This window comes from Scyliorhinus torazame, chromosome 16 (genome assembly GCF_047496885.1).
Source record: "Scyliorhinus torazame isolate Kashiwa2021f chromosome 16, sScyTor2.1, whole genome shotgun sequence".
Lineage (NCBI taxonomy): Eukaryota > Metazoa > Chordata > Chondrichthyes > Carcharhiniformes > Scyliorhinidae > Scyliorhinus > Scyliorhinus torazame.
Genome location: NC_092722.1, coordinates 151,654,305 through 151,675,473, shown reverse-complemented (window position 1 = coordinate 151,675,473; position 21,169 = coordinate 151,654,305). Strand labels below are relative to the sequence as shown.

General features: G+C 50.0%; 1 protein-coding gene and 1 pseudogene across 1 annotated transcript in view; one reads left to right on the top strand and one right to left on the bottom strand.

The window, feature by feature from the left end:
- Positions 1–21,169, bottom strand: part of dhx32a (DEAH (Asp-Glu-Ala-His) box polypeptide 32a) — an 81,537-nt gene that overhangs the window by 47,015 nt on the left and 13,353 nt on the right. The gene's annotated exons all lie outside the window — the stretch shown is intronic.
- On the top strand, positions 16,305–16,707 carry LOC140392434 (small ribosomal subunit protein eS17-like; annotated as a pseudogene).

Below are 21,169 nucleotides of genomic sequence, written 5' to 3'. Positions count from 1 at the left end.
CTTTGACCAGTCTCTAAAAAAAAGCCTGCGTGAGGGTTTAAGAGAGATGTGTGTGAAGCCTTCGTTGGTATGGGAGCAATCTTTCTAGCAAGTTAAGAATGAATGAGAAAATACCAATTCCCTCTTCAGACAGTTTTAGCAACAGAGATATGGTGATTCCATCTCAGGCCAGTGCAGTTAGTGGGTGAAGAACGCCTAAGACACGAAGGACTTATCATTAACTGTTAAATCGCGGGAAGAACAGGAATAAACTGTGCCAGTGAAACTCTGGAAGAAGAATTGTAATGGCTACATTTATAATCGAATTGTAAGCACTCCGTTTGAATGTATTCACAATGTTTTACACATAGCACACCGGGTAATGTTTCTCCCCATCCACTCCACTCCATTCAGGTGACCATTCAAGTGACTAACTTGACTACAGCACTCAATATTAAAGGGGCAATATCTTTGTCAAAAAGTGATATAAGTTGTTCTAAACTTACTTGTTGACTAACATTTCATATAATATGTAAAAGTAAAAAACAATTTCACATCAATTGTCCGTGATAGAATTGTTACTAAAACTTTGCCACAGTTTTCCCCGCTATTCTTGTCTAAAGGGTTAGGGTGCGATGGGCAAGGTTTAGAGGAGATGTACGAGGCAAGTTTTTTACACCGAGGTAATGAGTGCCTGGAACTCGCTGCCAGAGGAAGTGGTGGAAGCAGGGACGATAGTGACGTTTAAGGGGCATCTTGACAAATACATGAATAGGATGGGAATAGAGGGATACGGACCCCGGAAGTGTAGAAGATTTTAGTTTAGACGGGCAGCATGGTCGGCGCAGGCTTGGAGGCTGAAGGGCCTGTCCCTGTGCTGCACCTTTCTTTGTTCTTTGTTCGAAAGATTAAAATGGTAAACCGTGGGAGGGATTCTCCATCGGCCAACACCAGAATCGGGAAATGTGATTGGACGGAGAATCATTTCCGACGCTGAAATAACAGCGGGCACCGATTTCATGCCAAATCGCAATTCTCCGTCGCTTTGAGAGCGGTGTCAGTGCGTTCCAGACGCATATACAGTAACTGCCATTGTCATATTAACGGACCCATCCCAGTATTCTCCAGGGCCTTGTGATTCTCTGGCTCCAATGGGCTGAATTCCTGAAGGCGCGGTTTACTTGTGCTTTTAAAAATCATGAAACAGGCGTCATGGCTGCTGAGGGGAAGAGAGAGGGGGTATGGAAAGTGTCCAACATCGCCACAGTTTGCTAACAGTCGTGCAGCTGGCCGAGGGGTCAGAGGGAATAATGGGGTTGGTCAAGAGGTGGACTATGGATTTGGAGTGGACGGGCATAGAACACCATTGCTGCAGTCGGAAAGGCAGCCATGCAGCCACACACGCAGCTGACCGCCCAGTGTGAACTGAGGACCACAAGTTGTATGTGTGTCCCTCCAGCCCACCCCCCTAGGTGACCTCTGGACCCAGCCGACCCATCAGCTGTATGGGCGCGCTTCAGCACAACTAGTGCCATCTTGTTGGCTGAGATGGTGTGTATGCAGCTGCAGCTTGTCAGTTTCCTGAGTGTCAGTCGTGAATCCAGCAGCTTTCCTCGTTGGAATTGATTGTGTTCCATGTGGTGCTGCTACTAGCCCCTTAATAGTCGCTGAATTGGTCTCGGTGCAGCGCCAGTTTTACTGTCTTGAAAGTCCACGTATCCTGCCCGCATCAACACTTAGACTCAGGAACGGAGAATCCAATTAATAATCTTTATTGTCACAAGTAGGCTTACATTAACACTGCAATGAAATTACTGTGAAAAGCCCCTAGTCACCACATTCTGGCGCCTGTTCGGGTACACAGAGAGAGAATTCAGAATGTCCAAATCACCTAACAGGCACGTCTTTCAGGACTTGTGGGAGGAAACCCACGCAGACACGGGCAGAACGTGCAGACTCCGCACAGACAGTGACCCAAGCTGGGAATCGAACCTGGAACCTTGGTGCTGTGAATGCCTCTTTAAAGAAACCAAAATAATAATAGACTTGGCATTAATTTTGTTAAGAGTTAAAATTCTGGGTGATATTTTGTAATTTGCAGCATACAAACCACAACCTCTTTATTTTTTATTAATCTCTACTGAGAATTTTGTGCGAAGGAGATGGCAGATTATAAATTGGTTTCACTGAGGTTAAGGCATTTTGGTGTAAAATGTGGGGAATCTGTAACATAGGATACTGTTGCTAGCTTTTGGTTGGTTCTTAATTTGGCTCTATTTAATCATGTTTGCTCAAGAGTCGCCAGGTATCTTTCGACACCGCCACAAGGTTCAGAACCGAATACTAATCAATGACTCGATACACCAGTTAGTAAGTTTAAAAGCAATGCTCATTTATTTACACACAGTCAAATCTACTCATGCATAAACTCTACAAACTAAACTACCACTACTACTAAAGCCTATACTTAGCTTTGGGCGCCCACTCAGTCAGAGGAACAATGGCCGTTGCTCAGTTCTGAGGCTGCTGGGTTGAGCTGTTTACAGGGTAGCAACTAGGAGCGTCTATCTCGTAGCGTGCGTTGACTTGGAACTTACTTAGTCTGCTGTAGCTGCTAGGCTGGTCTCTCTCTTCGCTGAGAGCCAAAACCAAAGGAGAGCGTTCTCCCTTTTATACTCAAAAGGGCTTCGTGCTCTTTTGGGCGGGCCTTGAACTTGGCCTCAACTAATTGGGTCTTTCCCAATCATCGGTGTCGATTTTCCTCCAATAGAGGGGTGGTTCCCTGATCGCTTGGCGTGTCCTGGTGACTGTCAGTCAGCTTTGTCTTAGCTTCTCCTGGCGCCGGGAGTCTGTCCTAACATTGTGTATCTAAATGTTTCCCTTTTGTCCCCGGAGATGGCTCATTAGTATGTAAATCGTTTGGTAGTTTCTGTCCTGTCTGAGCGTTTAAGGTTCTAATCAACAGACAGAGCTTGCACCTGCGTGTTTCTTAGCATTGTCCAATTTTCCCTGCAGTCTTTGCAAGTGTCTAGCTTGTAATCGGGACATGGCCATCCCAGATGGGTACACTCCCTCCTTGTGATCCTCAACGCGAAGCGTGAAGGATCACATTACCATGGCGTCTTCATCCTCTGATCCCCGGGGCACCCATGCTCAGGCTCTACACTGTCCTATCCTATGCAACACAATTTTACCTAAACCATTTTAAATACATTCATTATCAAAAATTCTACGGGGCGCTATGACATTAATACATGCATTACAGAAAAATGAAAAACTGGAACCTCTAACTATTCTCAATAATCTATCCTCATTTAAACAATCCAAAAATACAAGCAATCCAAAAATAATCTATACATCATAAACAGTGCAAAATAGCAGCACATAATTTTCTCTGGCCTGGCAGTCAGACACAGAGACATCTCTTTATTCCATAGAATACATTAAACAAATGGATGCTCTTTAATCCGTCCCAATGGGTTCGGGGGTCTGGTGAAATCCGAAAATGGGGGACCTAAATCTGTATACCGGGGTGCGAGAGCGATATGCTCTGTTTCGCCATTTCCTGACTCTAAACGTTTACACGACACTGCAAAGTATCGCCAGCACTAAGAGTGCTTCGACTACATACGAGAGTGAGTACTAGATGATAAACGTATCACACCAGGTCAGGATATTGCTAGCTGTCGCTGGGCTAGTTATCTCGGAGTTCCGTGTATTACAGGGGTGAGAGTCATTTACGGTTTGTGAGGTAGGGGTCAGGGGGGTAGCGTCCGCGCGCAACTGAAGGGATCCCGCTAAGATCCATGTGAACACGAAGGCTGTCTTCATCTTTGTCGGACTTCTTTGTCTTCCTCTGTGGTTCCTGGATTTCTGGAGTTCTGTGAACACAAGCATAATTTCTGTTATTATCTTGCTTAAGATCTCGTATTTCTGTCTGTCTGTCCTTTATTGCCAATTTCCGTTTATAATTGGTCACCATCTGTGACTCCCTCATTTAAAAAAAAAACGAATATTTGGACAAGACAGCTAAGAAAATACTGCCGTACTGCGAGCCGTCTTGCAGCCTGTGTGATTTACCATCCCAGTGTTTTAGGCTGTAAATAGCATAGGGAAGCAACCTAAGAGTTGCCAAATCCAAACAAAATAATTTTGAATGTAATGAGCCAAAATGGGGTGCGTATGGGCCACAGCGGGTAAGAACTGAGTGGAATCCCCGGGTAGGACGGTGATCAATGCCGTACGTGCTCTACCCCAGCGTAGCTGACAAGAGGGGGTGTCCTCAGGCAGGGCGGGGACCAATGCCGTTTCTCCACTGCCTGAGCAACCGGCAAGAACGGGTAAGAATGCGGTCGTCGTGGGGGGCTGCCTCTCGAATTAGGAGAGCAACTATGAATCGGGTTCTGTTGACAGACTAGTTCCTCTGAACTATTGTCTTGGACAAACTTGTACCTTTAACAAGGTTCTGGTGACAAACTAGTTCCTCTGAACTATTGCCTGGGACAAACTTGTTCCATAAACAAGTTTCTGGGGACAAACTAGTTCCTCTAACAGCCATTGGGCGTCAAAGGGGACGGTGACGTGCGGCCGTGAAAAAACTTTCCGAGTTTACACACAACACTTAACGATAACACTAACGAACAAACATTCAACAAACATGGTGCAGGTTCCATCAGAAAGGACACCGTATCTCTCCATCGGTTCCTTTTTTTCTCCATCATCTGGACACCTCACTGCTCAATAGCGAACAGGGTCGCAAAGGGATTGGTTTGGTGGGAGTCAGACTCTAAGTCATCATCTTCTCCCGGCTGCCAAACTCTTGACTGTAGTAACCGTGCTAAAGCTGCTTGGGGCGAATTGGGGTCCATCTCATCATTCCGGATGAGCCTGAACGAATTGTCTCGGTGCCAGAATCGTGTGTCGAGGTTGGAGCTACTGTGCTTCAATCCGTAATCGTTGGGCGGTGGGTCTGGGTCAGGGGCTTTGATATAAGTGATTTCAAATGGGTCTATGAATCATGCTCAGATTCGCTGGGAGTGGGGCCTGGTGAAGGGGTGGCTAAGTTGAGCCTTTTTAGCATATCTGTCCGGATTGTTCTGGGCACAGATTAAACAATTCTCTACGTAGTGTGTGACATCGGTTTTTAAATCAGGCCACCAGCAAAGTGGTCTGAGGTGGGCTAGGGTGGGTTCAATTCCTTGGTGTCCATGATAAATGATCTGGTTCCTGTCCTGGCTGGGGACTATATAAATGCCATCCTTCAAAATCACACCGTCATGTGTGGTGATTGCGTTTCTAAACTTGTCGTAGGGGCCGGGAAGGTTCCCGTTAAAACTTCCCTGAGTTTCTCGCCCTCTTTCTAGGCCTTTGATAAATCCTGAATGTTGGTCTGTGAGACCTGAACTGCGTGTACTGGGGTGCTTTCGGGGAGGGGGGGGGGGGGGTTCCAGAAATAACCATGCCTGGAGCCTGCCTTCGCTAGGGCATCTGCTTTAACGTTACTGGGGGGGAAGAACAGTAATGACTGCGAACCTTAATTATGCCGTATTTCCTATCCTTCGCTGTCTCTAAGATATGGCAGAGTAATGGGGCTGAGGGTAGGGGTTTACCGTCCGCGGAAACAAATCCTCTTGTTTCCCAGAGTGGTAGGAACTCTGTCAAACTATTGCAGACATACAAGCTGTCTGAATAGATGTCTGCTGGGGTCGGGAACGAGTCTGGGTGGTCTACAATGTATGCAAATGCTGCCAGCTCTGCTGCCTGCGAGCCTGGCAACTTCAAGGAAATTTCATCTAAGGCGCGTCCCTGCGCGTCTTCCACATATATACCGCAACCGGTCATTCTCTCTCCGTTTAACACTGTGGATGAGCCATCCACATAAATCCTCATGGGTGCGCACGTGTCTGTGGGCTGGGGTCTCTGGGGTGTACTACCTGTTCTCCTGGGGGGTGTTTTGGGAATAAATGGGCCTGTGTTTTGTTTAGTGGTGATGGTCTCACATTCGTGAGGGGTGCCTGCATACTGCAAATTATCGGCAAGGAATGTGTGGGTTTTGATTCTCTTTACCGTGATGTCCCGTCCCTGTAAAAGAAGGGTCCAACGGGCTGCACGGATTTGGCTGACTGTGCCATCTTTAAGTCGGCCGTCTAACAATAGCTGTGTCGGTGTGTGTTCTGTGAGGATGGTGATGGGGTTGAGTCCTGTAATGTAGGCGAAGTATTGTACTGCCCCAAAAACTGCGAGCAGGTGCATTTCACAGGCAGAAAATCCTTGCTCTACGGGGTCTAACATGTGTGAGGCGTAACTGGTCATGGCGTTCCTGGAGGACTCGATAGCGTACGGGGAATGTGGATCTGGGACCTGTAGCGCGGGGGCTGTGCTGAGTGCTCTTTTTAAAGCGTCCACGTCATCTGTGGAAGCCATTCACAAGGTGCCTGTTTCTTGAGAAGTTCGGAAAGGGGAGCTGCTTTAGTGGCGAAACCGTCAATATGGTTTAGGCAGTAACCAACTAGTCCTAAAAATGACCGGAGGGCTGAGACATTGTGGGGAAGGGGCAATTTGACGATCGAGTCAATTCTTTTGTACTTGATCTCGCGTTTACCATGAGTGATCACTGTTCCCAAGTAAATCACTTTTTCTTTCAGAATCTGGGCCTTCTTGGGATTGACTTTACAACCAATTTCTTTTAGGAGTGCTAGGTGTTCGGTGAGAAGTGAAATGTGCTCTCCCTTTGTGTCTGTCTGTAGTAACAAGTCGTCTACATACTGGACCAGACAGTTGGGGCGGGAAAATTTTGCTAATCCATTTGCCAGCTGTCGGTGGAAAATGGAGGGGGAGTTGTGGAAGCCTTGTGGAAGGCACGTCCACGTATATTGTTGCTCTTGGAATGTAAAGGCGAATTTGTACTGGCACGCTTTAGCCAATGGAATGGACTAGAAGCCATTACTAATGTCCAAATCCAAATTTTTTTTGACTGGAGTCCCTGTTTGAGCATGGTCTCGGGACTTGTGGCTACAGTGGGGGCTGCTGCTAGGGTTACTTTGTTCAGTTCCCGGTAATCAATGGTCAGTCGCCATGATCCATCCGGTTTCCTGACTGGGGAATTCCGTACTGCTTGTGGGGTTTAGGGTCGGGACCTGTAATGTTCACAAAGCCGGTCAAACTGCCACAGTCGTGCTTGTGCTGTGCAAATGCTGCTTTGTGTTCCTGCAGGACTCCCCTAACCTGTTTGTCTGCACTAATGGCTCGAGGGTTGAACCAGAAGTCTCCTACTGAACTAATCCTATTTACGTCTTCTCCTACTGTGAGCGTGACGGGGGCTCATGCTGCCTTTGCCATTTTCCAAACACACTTGTTCACTGGGTCGAAAGAAAGGTTATGGGAGCTCATGAAATCGATCCCAAGGATATGTTCTGCTGTCTGGGTCAGATCAACTAAAACTACAAGGTGTTTGGTTGCGATGTTCCCTATCTGTATTGCTGTAGGGGCTGTGATGTGTCCCTGTTGTAAATGGCCTGTAAAGCCGCTGAGTGTAATGGTGTCTGTTGTGGGCCACGTGTCTCGCTGGAACATCGTGGAGGAATTGAGTGTGGTGCGGGACCCTCCTGTGTCCCAAAGAAATTCCACGGGTTGGCCCCAAACTTTGCCTGCTACTACCGGTCTACCGGACTTGTCCCAAAGGGTGTCGCAGACCCAAGTTGGAGAGCCCGAACACCGTCAGTCGGTGCCGTTCATGTCTGTACTCTCTGAAGGGGCGCTAACGCTATGGATCGGCTTTGCCCTATTCTTGTTTAGGGTGCCTGTCTGTTGGTTTCTCTGCTGCTTCTGGGGCGCGTTGCACTCTTGTGCAAAATGTCCTAGCTGTCCACAATTTTAACATTCTTGAGGTTTTGGCTGGGGTTGGCTGCCCTCATTTGCCCATGCGGGGTTCTGGTGTGCCTTTAATGGTTTCATTTTTACCTGCTCTTCATCGGGTGTTATAAATGCGGTTTTGCGAGGACTTCCGGTTGCGGCGAGGATGAGCTAGCCGCACGTTTCGGCGGCTCCAGCTCCGACGGATCTTCGGGCTCTTTTAAGAGCCCCAACGGGGATTTTGCCGGTCGAATAACCCGGTGTGGGGCGTGTGGGAAGGGAGTCCCCCCCGAACGGCGAAAGGAAAAACCGGCGGCGGCGGCTGCAGCCCGAAGAATCTTCGACCACAAGGTCAGAGGGAGTGGAGAACAAAATGGCGGCGGAGAAATCGCAGGCGACATGGGGGCCTGAGCAGGATGAAGTAGTGAGACGGTGCGTGGACCTGCTGAAGAAGGAGGTACTGACCCCGATGTTGCAGGCAATTGAGGGGCTTAAGGAGACTTTAAAGACCCAGGAGACTGAGCTCCGCGTGGTGGAGCAGAAGGTGTCAGATATGGAGGACGAGGTCCTGGGCCTGGCGGTTCAGACCCGGACGCACGAGGCACTTCATAAAAAGTGTGCTGACAGGATTGAGGCCCTTGAAAACGGAGCGCGAAGGAAGAACCTTAGGATACTAGGTCTCCCTGAGGGTATGGAAGGAGTGGACTGTGGAGCGTACGCAAGTAAGATGCTGAGCTCACTGATGGGTGCTGAGGCCCCTGCGGGCCCCATGGAGGTGGAGTGGGCAAATCGGATCCTGGCGAGAAGACCAAAAGCGGGAGAACCACCGAGGGTGATAATCGTGCGATTCTACCGCCTTAAGGACAGAGAAGAGGTCCTGAGATGGGCTAAAAAGGTGCGGAGTAGCAGATGGGAGAATGCTGTGGTACGGATATACCAGGACTGGAGTGCGGAGGTGGCGAGAAGGAGGGCGAGCTTCAACCGAGCCAAAGAGGTTTTGCACAAAAGGAAGGTGAAGTTTGGGATGCTGCAGCTGGCAAGACTATGGGTCACGTATCAGGGGAGACACTATTATTTCGAGACGGCGGAGGAAGCATGGTCCTTCATCAACAAAGAGAAACTGGACCGGAACTGAGGGACTGATGCTGCAGGGAATTGTTATTGTTATTGTTTTTGATAATGTTATGGTGAAAGTTATTCGAGAAGTAAACAGGGAAGGGGGGAGACACTGGGAAAATGTGGGCGCCGGTGAGGGGGGAAAGACGGGACATAGTCGGAGAATGGGGAAGGGGAGGGGGAGGGGAAAGGGAGCTGTGCCATAAGAGGCGGGTCAGGTAAAGGGATGTTCCCGCGCCAGAAAGAATAAGGCGGGAAAACAGGCGCAAGGCGGATGGCAGTTCCCTCACACCGGGGGGGTCGAGGAGTGAGCAGGAGTAGCCGGGGTCAGTTGAAGTCAGCTGACTTACGGAAGTGATATAGTGATATGGGGGGAGCAATCAAGCTAGATAGGGATCTAGCGGGGGGAGGGGGGGGGGACACCTGGGTTGCTGCTGCGGAAATCCAAAAGGAAATGGCTAAAGAGTGGGTGGTCGGGGACGGTGTGCGACGCTGGGGGAGCGAGCGGGAGCGCGGAGGTGGGATATGGGACTGGCCTAGAGAAGGTAATGGCTAGTCAACACGGTAGGGGGGCAGGTAGCCCCCTAGTGAGGCTGATCACGTGGAACGTGAGAGGCCTGAATGGACCGATAAAAAGGGTTCGAGCGCTCGCGCATTTGAAAAGACTAAGGGCAGACGTGGTTATGCTCCAAGAGACGCACCTAGAGGTGGCGGACCAAGAGAGGCTAAGGAAAGGATGGGTGGGACAGGTGTTCCACTCAGGACTGGACGCAAAGAACAGAGGGGTGGCCATTTTGGTGGGGAAACGGGTAGCATTTGAAGCAAAGAACATCGTAGCAGATAGCGGAGGTAGATATGTAATGGTGAGTGGTAGGCTGGAGGGAATGGAGGTCGTGTTGGTTAATGTGTATGCCCCAAATTGGGACGATGCGGGATTCATGAGACGGATGCTGGGGCGCATACCGGACCTGGAGGCAGGAAATTTGATTTTAGGAGGGGACTTTAATACGGTGCTGGACCCGGGGCTAGATAGATCCAGCTCAAGGACCGGAAGAAGGCCGGCAGCGGCCAAGGTACTTAAGGGGTTTATGGACCAAATGGGGGGAGTGGATCCGTGGCGATTTCTTAGGCCTAGGGCTAGGGAGTATTCCTTCTTCTCCCATGTCCATAAAGTGTACTCCCGGATAGATTTTTTTGTTTTAGGAAGGTCGTTGATCTCTAGGGTGGAAGAAGCTGAATACTCAGCCATAGCGGTTTCGGATCATGCCCCACATTGGGTGGATCTGGAAGTAGGAGAGGACAGGGAGCAGAGAACACTCTGGCGATTAGATGTGGGACTGATGGCGGATGAGGGAGTGTGTGCAAGAGTGAGGGGGTGTATTGAGAGATACCTGGAGGTCAATGACGACGGCGAGGTCCCTGTGGGAGTGGTCTGGGAAGCACTAAAAGCGGTGGTCAGAGGAGAGCTGATCCCTATTGGGGCCCACAAAAGGAAAACAGAGGCCAAGGAAAGGGATAGACTACTGGGGGAGATTTTAAGGGTGGACAGGGAATTTGCAGAGACCCCGGAGGAGGAGCTGTACAGGGAGAGGAGACGACTCCAGACCGAGTTTGACCTTCTGACCACCAGAAAGGCGGAGGTACTGTGGAGGAAGGCATAGGGGAGGAGGTATGAATATGGGGAAAAGGCTAGTCGCCTGTTGGCGCACCAACTGCGAAAGAGGGCAGCAGTGAGGGAGATAGGAGGAATTAGGGATGAAAGGGGAGACACTGTGCGAAGGGCAGGAAAGATAAATGAGGTGTTTAAGACCTTTTATGAGGAACTGTATAGGTCTCAACCCCCAGAGGGAGACGAGGGGATGCGGCAGTTCCTGGACCAATTGAGGTTCCCGAAAGTGGAGGAGCAGGAGGTGGCAGGCCTGGGGGCGCTGGTTGAGGTGGACGAGGTTATTAAGGGACTGGGAAGCATGCAAGCAGGGAAGGCTCCGGGGCCGGACGGGTTCCCGGTGGAATACTACAGAAAATATGTGGACTTGATGGCCCCGTTGATGGCGAGGACGTTCAATGAGGCCAGGGAAGGGGGGACTCTACCCCCGACGATGTCGGAGGCGACGATATCGCTAATTTTGAAGAGAGACAAAGATCCGTTGCAGTGCGGGTCGTATAGACCTATTTCACTATTGAACGTGGACGCCAAGTTGCTGGCAAAGGTACTGGCATCGAGGATAGAGGACTGTGTCCCAGGGGTGGTGCACGAAGACCAGACAGGGTTCGTAAAAGGGAGACAACTGAATGTTAACGTGCGACGACTATTAGGGGTGATAATGATGCCCCCAGTGGAGGGGGAGGCAGAGATAGTGGCGGCAATGGACGCAGAGAAGGCATTTGATAGGATGGAGTGGGAGTATTTATGGGAAGTGTTAAGGAGGTTTGGGTTTGGGAACGGGTTTATTCGCTGGGTTAGACTTCTTTATGGGGCACCAACGGCAAGCGTAGTTACAGGTCGACATAGATTGGAGTATTTCCGATTATATAGGGGAACAAGACAGGGATGCCCGCTGTCTCCATTGTTATTTGCGTTGGCAATTGAACCGCTGGCCATGGCGTTGAGAGACTCCAGGAAATGGAGAGGGGTGATTAGAGCGGGAGAAGAACACCGAGTCTCGTTATACGCGGATGACCTACTGTTATACGTGTCGGACCCAGCGGGGGGGATGATAGAGGTTATGCGAATTTTGAGGAGGTTCGGGGAATTCTCGGGGTATAGGCTAAACATGGGGAAGAGTGAATTATTTGTGATACATCCAGGGGACCAGAGTAGAGAGATAGAAGGCTTACCGCTAAGGAAAGTGGAAAGAAACTTCCGATACCTGGGGATTCAGATCACTAGGAGCTGGGGAACCTTGCACAGACTTAATCTGACACGGCTGGTAGAACAAATGGAGGAGGACTTCAAGAGGTGGGACATGCAGTCTTTATCGCTGGCGGGTAGGGTGCAAGCAATTAAGATGATGGTCCTCCCGAGGTTCTTATTTGTATTTCAATGTCTCCCTATATTAATCACCAGGACCTTTTTTAATAAAATAGATAGGAGCATCATGAGCTTTGTGTGGGCAGGGAAAGTTCCGAGAGTAAGGAGGGGGTTTCTTCAGCGTAGTAGGGATAGAGGAGGACTGGCACTACCGAACTTGGGAGATTATTATTGGGCCGCCAATGTGGCAATGATACGTAGATGGATGATGGAGGGTGAGGGAGCGGCGTGGAAAAGACTGTGGAGAGAAAGTCCTGTAAAGGGACGAGTTTAGAGGCGCTGGTGACGGCACCGCTACCGCTCTCACCTAAAAAGTTTACCACGAACCCGGTGGTGGCGGCAACACTGAACATATGGGGACAGTGGAGGCGACAGAGAGGGGTGCGGGGAGCCCTGGTGGGGTCCCCAATCAGGAACAACCATAGGTTCGCCCCAGGAAGAATGGATGGAGGATTTCAGAGCTGGTACCAGTTGGGAATTAGGAAGGTGGGAGATTTATTCATAGATGGGACTTTTGCGAGCTTGGGAGCATTGGAGGAAAAGTATAAGTTACCCCGGGGAAATTTCTTGAGATATATGCAGGTGAGGGCGTTTACTAGACAACAGGTGAGGGAATTTCCGTTGCTCCCGACACAGGGGATACAGGACAGGGTGCTTTCAGGGGTGTGGGTCGGAGAGGGCAAGGTGTCAGAGATTTACAGAGAGATGAGGGAAGAGGGGGAGGAGTCGGTGGGAGAACTAAAGGGAAAGTGGGAAGAAGAATTAGGGGAGGAGATAGAAGAGGGTATGTGGGCTGATGCCCTAAGCAGGGTAAACTCCTCTTCCTCATGCGCCAGGCTTAGCCTGATTCAATTTAAGGTGCTACATAGAGCACACATAACAGGGGCAAGATTGAGCAAGTTCTTTGGAGTGGAGAACAGATGTGGGAGGTGTGGCGGGAGCCCGGCAAACCACGCACATATGTTTTGGGCGTGCCCGGCACTGGAAGGATATTGGAAGGGAGTGACGGGAGTGATCTCGCAGGTGGTGAATGCCCAGGTCAAACCAAGCTGGGGGTTAGCTCTATTTGGAGTTGCGGAAGAGCCGGGAGTGCAGGAGGCGAAAGAGGCCGATGTCGTGGCCTTTGCGTCCCTCGTAGCCCGGCGCAGGATCCTACTTATGTGGAAGGAGGCGAAACCCCACGGACTGGAGGCCTGGGTAAACGATATGGCGGGGTTTATTAAACTGGAGCAGATAACGTTTGCCCTGAGAGGATCGGCTCAAGGGTTCACCAGGCGGTGGCAGCCATTTCGCGACTACCTAGGGGAACGTTAGAGGGAAGACAGATGACCAGCAGCAGCAACCCAGGGGGAAGGGGGGGGGGTTTAGTTTAGTATAGGTCATAGATAATGGGGTTTTGTTACTTGTGTATTGTTAAAAATTTCTATTTTGTTATTGTTCCGTTTGTTTTGTAAGAGGGAAAAATGTTGGTTAGAAAAAAATTTCAATAAAATATCTTTTTTTAAAAAAAATGCGGTTTTGCCTGCAATTGATTGCTCCCAAGCGCGGAACAATCTCTTCAAAACCCATTTTTCATTATGGGCCTCATCTGAGGGGTCATAATTTGCACAAGCTTTTCATCCTGCTCCTGTGGCGTGGGAGACTAGAATTCGGGTCCATTTGGCCATATTATCTAGGGACAAATGGGCACGGGCTAACTCTCCAAAAACTGCGATAAAGTGAATCCACAAACGTCCAGCAAACGCTGTGGGGTGCTTTGTCTTCTTTTGCCTACACTTATTTAGGCCTTCTACGGGGTCTCCTCTGTTAAAGCCGATCGCATCAAGGATCGCTGTGTGCATCTCTTGGAGTGTGCCTCCTCCTGCATTCTGTGGGTCGGGAAGGGCTGCTACGACTGAAGGGTCGAGGCTTAAAACTGTGAGCTTCACGTGCTCCTTTTCGTCCAGGCCGTAAATGGTTGCCTGTTGTCTGACTTTCGCGAAAAATTGGTGGGGGTCTGAAGTGGGAAGGAATGGTGTAATTTTTCCACACGCATCCCGTAATTGGGTCACGGTTAACGGGGATGTGTAAAGGAAGTCTGCTTCTCCTTCTCCTGCGGCCCTGCGGTGTGTGGTTACAGGATTTATGGGGGGGTGTTCTGCCTGTTCGGTTGGGGGTTGGGGCACTTTCCTTTTCTGGGGTTTTTCCTGCATACATGTCCCATGTACGTATCTATGGGCAGTCTCGTTCAATTCCTACCAATCGGTGCCGTTTTCTTGATCTAATTAGATTCCGAATGTACTCTGAGAGCTATTTTGCACGGACAGCAGAGATTGCAATTCTGCAATTTGCTTCCGGCACTTTGCATGGTCTACGGAGCTCTGCCTTTGTTCCGTTGTGGAAGTATGGAGTGCTTGTAAGGCTGCTTTTAAATCGTTGCACTGTTTTTGCAATTTCTCAACTTGCTGTTCTGTTTCTTGCCTTACCAAGACCGCACGTTGCGTGTCCTGGTAGGCCTTATCGTATTGTGTCTGAAAGCTGTTCAAATGCGCGAGACAAGACTGATGTGCCCTCTTGGCATCATCCACCTCTCTGTCTCTTGCTGCTAACTGCTCTTTCAGATCGCGATTCTCTTTCTCTACCTCACTCACGTCTACCTCACTGGTTCTGTCTCTCTCCTCTATCTCTCTACGGAGCGTCCTAATGACCTCCTCTGTGCCTCGCAATTGTGCCAAACAGGACACAATTGCCATCGGCTTGCGAGCTTTCCCTAAGCTCTTCTTGTGAATCTCTGACATGTTCTCCCACCAAGTATGTCCTATACCCCCGGGTCCTGTTTCCTCATTATCACAGAATTCACTCCAAAGGGGCCATCCTTTCTCTTTGAGATATTTCCTGATCTCTTCTACCCAAACGGGACACTGTCCTACTCTACTGGTCGCTGCAACCTCGAATACCTCGGGGTTCATAAGGCGTTCCATTGCCTTCATTGCCATTCTCTCTACTAGGATCTCTACTGAATTTGGAACAGGGGGTGATAAAGCGATGATGTAAACACGGGTACGGCTTATGCTAATTTCCGGCCTACAAAACTCCCAACAGTTTTACGCAACAAAATCTCTCAGGTTTACCTTATATCCCTGTTAGTACGCATGCATTAACACACTTCCGAATCTCAGAGGCTTGATCAGTACTGTTTTGACGCTTGTGGTTTTTCTTTCTGTTCCCAATTGGATTCTCAATTCAAATTTTGGGTTCTCTCGGAGTGGTTAGGCCTCTTCTAAGTCGAGTCCCAACAGATGTCGCCAGTAAATGTTGCTAACTTTTGGTTGGTTCTTAATTTGGCTCTATTTAATCACGTTTGCTCAAGAGTCGCCAGGTATCCTTCGACACCGCCACAAGGTTCAGAACCGAATACTGATCAATGACTCGATACACCAGTTAGTAAGTTCAAAAGCAATGCTCATTTATTTACACACAGTCAAATCTACTCATGCATAAACTCTACAAACTAAACTACCACTATTACTAAAGCCTATACTTAGCTTTGGGCGCCCACTCAGTCAGAGGAACAATGGCCGTTGCTCGGTTCTGAGGCTGCTGGGTTGAGCTGTTTATAGGGTAGCAACTAGGAGCGTCTATCTCGTAGCGTGCGTTGACTTGGAACTTACTTGGTCTGCTGTAGCTGCTAGGCTGGTCTCTCTCTTCGCTGAGAGCCAAAACCAAAGGAGAGCGTTCTCCCTTGGGGGATACCTTTTATACTCAAAAGGGCTTTGTGCTCTTTTGGGGGGGGGGGCTTGAACTTGGCCTCAACTAATTGGGTCTTTCCCAATCATCGGTATTGATTTTCCTCCAATAGAGGGGTGGTTCCCTGATCGCTGGGCGTGTCCTGGTGACTGTCAGTCTGCTTTGTCTTAGCTTCTCCTGGCTCAGGGGCGTCTGTCCTAACATTGTGTATCTAAATGTTTCCCTTTTGTCCCCGGAGATGGCTCATTAGTATGTAAATCGTTTGGTAGTTTCTGTCCTGTCTGAGCGTTTAAGGTTCTAATCAACAACAGAACTTGCTTGTTTCTTAGCATTGTCCAATTTTCCCTGCAGTCTTTGCAAGTGTCCATTTTGTAATCGGGACGTGGCCATCCCAGATGGCCACAATACAGCAATAATTTTCTTTGAGTTCACTGTTTGCAGTGAACCATTTCCCAAATTCTATTCAAGAACATGATTATGGATTCTAACTTAGTTAATTTATTTATCTATCAGTAACAGTTTAAAATGATTAACACCAAATTCTTGCAACAATTTTTAATAAAAATTCAAGGACGGAGACTGCTCTCTTCTCTGAGTCGACATCCAAGATGGGTCGTGTCAGGACTAAGACGGTCAAGAAAGCAGCCCGAGTGATCACCAAAAAGTATTACACCCGCTTTGGCAATGACTTCCACACCAACAAGAGGGTCTGCGAGGAGATTGCCATCATCCCCAGCAAGAAACTTTGCAACACAATTGCAGGGTATGTGACACATTTAATGAAGCGTATTCAGAGTGGGCCTGTCAGAGGCATCTCCATCAAACTGCAGGAAGACGAGTGGGAGGGGAGGGATAACTATGTCCCAGAGGTTTCCGCTCGGGATCAGGAGATGATTGAGGTGGTACCAAGGAGATGCTGAAGCTACTGGACTTTGGCAGCTTGTCCAACCTGCAGGTCACAACAGCCTTCGGTACGAATGGCCTTCAGGACTCCAAGAATCTGAAAAATATTTGTACTATAATGCTCCATCATTAAAAAAAGTTAAAAGCGCAAAACAAAAGAAAATTCATGGAGGTGAGGCTGTAAGAGGCCTGCTTCCCCAGAGCTTCTCATCCTTATTCATCTTCAACCACATGCTGCCGCTTGGCAACATCATCTGCAGACATGGGGTTACTGTTTGTAACCCTGGCATTCTGTTTGGCACCAAGCTGAACTTCGAACCCGATATCCTCTCCATTACAGAGAGCACCAATTTACTCACCCCTCCATCACATCAGCCGCCTGTACCCTGCCTGCCTCTGAAGATTTTATTCATGCCTATGTCATCTCCAGATAAGATTATATTAACATATTTTTGACTGGCCTCCAATTCTCCACCCTTCCGAATCCAGTTTATCCAAACCTGTCATCCATATCAGATCCTGCACCAAGTCCTACTCATCCATCACCTTCGACTGTTATCCATTCCCAGTTCTCCACCACCTCCAATTTAAAATCCCCACTCTCATATTTGTATCCCTTCATAGCTTTGCCCCTCCCTATTTCAGGAACCTCTTCCCATCCCAATACCGCCCCCCTCAGAACTCTGTAAATCTCAGATTCTGCCCTGTTGTGAAATTTGCTTTCACTCCCTATCTGTTGGCCACTGTTGCTTCTGTCACCCAGGGCCCCAGAACTTGCTCCATAAATGTCCCCAACTCTCCCTCTCTAAACCAACTTCTTTAACCACGTTTTCAGTTATCCTTCCGCATCCCTCATAGAACTCTGCATTCAGTCTTGACTGATGAATCTTTTGTGAAGTGCCTCGGCACATTTTCTACATTGATAATAGTTATACAAACACAAGCTGTACTTGTTGAAACAGTTACAACCCACGGAAGGACTTTTTAAAACGAAGGTAGTCTGATGCACTTCCTGGCAAAGGTTAAAGTCATTTTGTACCTCAATGTTGATTTGTATTTTTCGTCTGTCATTAACTTTTTCTGTGATAGCAACATATGAATAGTTTAACTTGACGACTGTGGTAGACACCACTAGTGGTATATTGTATGTATTACGGCACTGCCTGTGTATTACAGGTGCGACGGTAAATCCCTGCCTGCTGGCTCCTCCCAGCAAGCGGCGTATAAAAGTGTAAGCTCTCCTGTGCTGCTCCCATTCTGGTTCCAGCTGCAGGAGGCACAACATCCTGTGCAATAAAGCCTCGATTGTTTCACCATTCTCGTCTCGTGGTAATTGAATATATATCAATTTATTGCACAAGATTTTAAAAGATGGATCTCCTAATCAAGCCTGATCGTCTGCAGCTGAGCCCTCACGCAGCCAACGCCACGTCCACCTTCGACCACTGGCTAGCCTGCTTCGAAGGCTACCTCAGAGCAGCCGCTGAAGAACCCTCAGACTCACAGAAGCTCCAAGTCCTCTACTCGCGGATGAGCCCTGAAATTTTCCTCCTCATCCAGGATGCGTCCACCTACTCAGAAGCGATGACCCTCCTAAAGGGACATTACGTTAAACTGGTGAACCAAGTGTACGCCAGGCACCTCCTGGCCACGAGACGGCAACTCCTCGGGAAGACTCTGGATGATTTCTTGCGGGCCCTACAGATCCTCGGTAGGAACTGTGACTGCCAGGCAGTTTCGGCAGTCCAACACACCAAACTTTTAATCAGAGACGCTTATGTCACGGGCATGCAGTCTACGTACGTTCGCCAGCGACTACTGGAAGGGGGTAAGCACGATCTTGCGGAGACTAGGCAGCTTGTTAATTCACTAGAAGTGGTCTCCTGTAACCTGGAATCCTACACCCCCGACCGCGTGGCACCCTCGTGGGAATCGTGGGCCCCACCAGCTGCCGACTCCAGCTCACCGCAAGCCTGCGCCGCGCGGCAGCCAGCCAACTCAGGGGGGCCCAAGTATTATTTTTGTGGACAAAGCAAACATCCAAGGCAGCGCTGCCCGGCGCGGAGCGCGACCTGCAATGGGTGTGGGAAGAAAGGACACTTTGTTTCTGTTTGCCAGGCCCGGTCGGTCGCCGCTGTTTCCAGGCCCGGCATTTCTACACCCCCCACGTGCGACCCAGGGGCCCCGCCATCTTCTACACCGCAGGCCATGTGCGGCCCGTGGACACCACCATCTTTGATGCCACCCGCCATGTGAGCCCCGTAGGCACCGCCATCTTCAGCGCCATTTTGGACCGCGCCTCAGGACCCCAGCTCGTCTGGCCGTTCGCTGCCTACTGATACCTCCGCCACCGCTGATCAGCCTGGGACCTCCCAACATCTTCCGCAGCTCGCCTCCATCACCCTGGATCAGCCTCGGCCCCGTAACCTCGCGACCACTACGACGACGGTAAAGATCAACGGGCACCAGACGACCTGCCTCTTTGACTCCGGGAGCACAGAGAGTTTCATCCACCCTGCTATAGTAAGGCGCTGCTCCCTCCCGGTACACCCCGTCACCCAGAAAATCTTCTTGGCCTCCGGATCCCATTCTGTTGAAATCCAGGGGTACAGTATCGCGACCCTCACCGGCCAGGGCGTAGAGTTCAGCAACTTCAGGCTCTACGTCCTCCCCCACCTCTGCGCTGCCCTGTTGCTCGGCCTGGATTTTCAATCTCCAAAGCCTTAGTTTGAAATTTGGCGGTCCCCTGCCCCCCCTCACCGTCTGCAGCCTCACGACCCTTAAGGTCAATCCACCTTCTCTGTTTGCGAACCTCACCCCGGACTGCAAACCCATCGCCACTAGGAGCAGATGGTACAGTGCCCAGGACAGGACTTTCATCAGGTCGGAGGTCCAACGGCTTCTGCGGGAGGTGATCATTTAGGCCAGTAACAGCCCCTGGAGAGCTCAAGTAGTGGTGGTGAAGACTGGGGAGAAGCACAGGATGGTCATTGACTACAGTCAGACCATCAACTGGTACACGTAGCTCGATGCGTACCCCTTCCCATGCATATCTGACATGGTCAATCAGATTGCGCAGTATCGAGTCTTCTCTACAGTTGACTTGAAGTCCACCTATCAGCAGCTCCCCATCCGCCTAGAGGACGGCCAATACACTGCCTTCGAAGCAGATGGCCGCCTCTATTACTTCCTCAGAGTTCCCTTCGGCATCACCAATGGAGTCTTGGTCTTCCAGCGTGAGATGGGCCGAATGGTTGACCAGTACGGGCTGCGGGCCACCTTCCCGTACCTAGATAATGTCACCATCTGCGGCCACAATCAGCAGGACCACGACGCAAACCTCCAAAAATTCCTCCATACTGCCAAACTCCTTAACCTCACATATAATAAGGAGAAATGCATGTTTCGCAACAACCGCTTAGCCATCCTTGGCTACGTAGTGGAAAATGGAGTCCTAGGGCCCGACCCCGACCGCATGCACCCCCTCCAGGAACTCCCTCTCCCCCACTGCCCCAAGGCCCTGAAACAATGCCTGGGGTTTTTCTCATATTACGCCCAGTGGGTCCCTAATTATGCGGACAAGGCCCGCCCACTCATCAAGTCCACAGTTTTTCCCCTGACGGCTGAGGCCCGCCAGGCCTTCAACCACATCAAGGAGGACATCGCCAAGGCCACGATGCAAGCGGTCGACGAGTCCCTCCCCCTTCAGGTGGAGAGCGATGCATCGGACATGGCTCTGGCCGCCACCCTCAACCAGGCGGGCAGACCCGTGGCCTTCTTTTCTCGCACCCTCCATGCTTCCAAATTTCGGTACTCCTCTGTCGAAAAGGAGGCCCAAGCTATCGTTGAAGCTGTGCGACATTGGAGGCATTACCTGGCCGGCAGGAGATTCACTCTCCTCACTGACCAACGGTCGGTTGCCTTCATGTTTAATAATACACAGCGGGGCAAGATCAAAAATGACAAGATTTTGAGGTGGGGGATTGAGCTCTCCACCTATAATTATGAGATCTTGTATCGCCCGGGGAAGCTCAACGAGCCCCCTGATGCCCTATCCCACGGTACATGTGCACAAGCGGAGTCGGGCTCTCCACTATGACCTCTGCCACCCGGGGGTCACCCGGTTCTTCCATTTTGTCAAGGCCCGCAATCTGCCCTACTCCATTTTGGAGGTCAGGACCGACACCAGAGACTGCCAAGGCTGCGCAGAGTGCAAGCTGCACTTCTACCCCCCAGATTGAGCGCATCTGGTGAAGGCCTCCCGTTCCTTTGAACGCCTCAGCATGGACTTCAAAGGGCCCCTCCCCTCCACCGACCGCAACGTATACTTCCTCAACGTTATTGATGAGTACTCCCTGTTCCCTTTCGCCATCCCGTGCCCCGACATGACTTCTGCCATGGTATTCAAATCCCTGTACAGCAGCTTCACTCTGTTCGGTTTCCCCACTGTTATGGGCGAGGTGTTTTCAGAACCCCAAAATGTATCATGGAGTTCAACCAACCTCACCCTTTAATGGATTTGTTGCTTTTCCTAGCACACGGCTTTTTCCCTAGGTGTGGTAT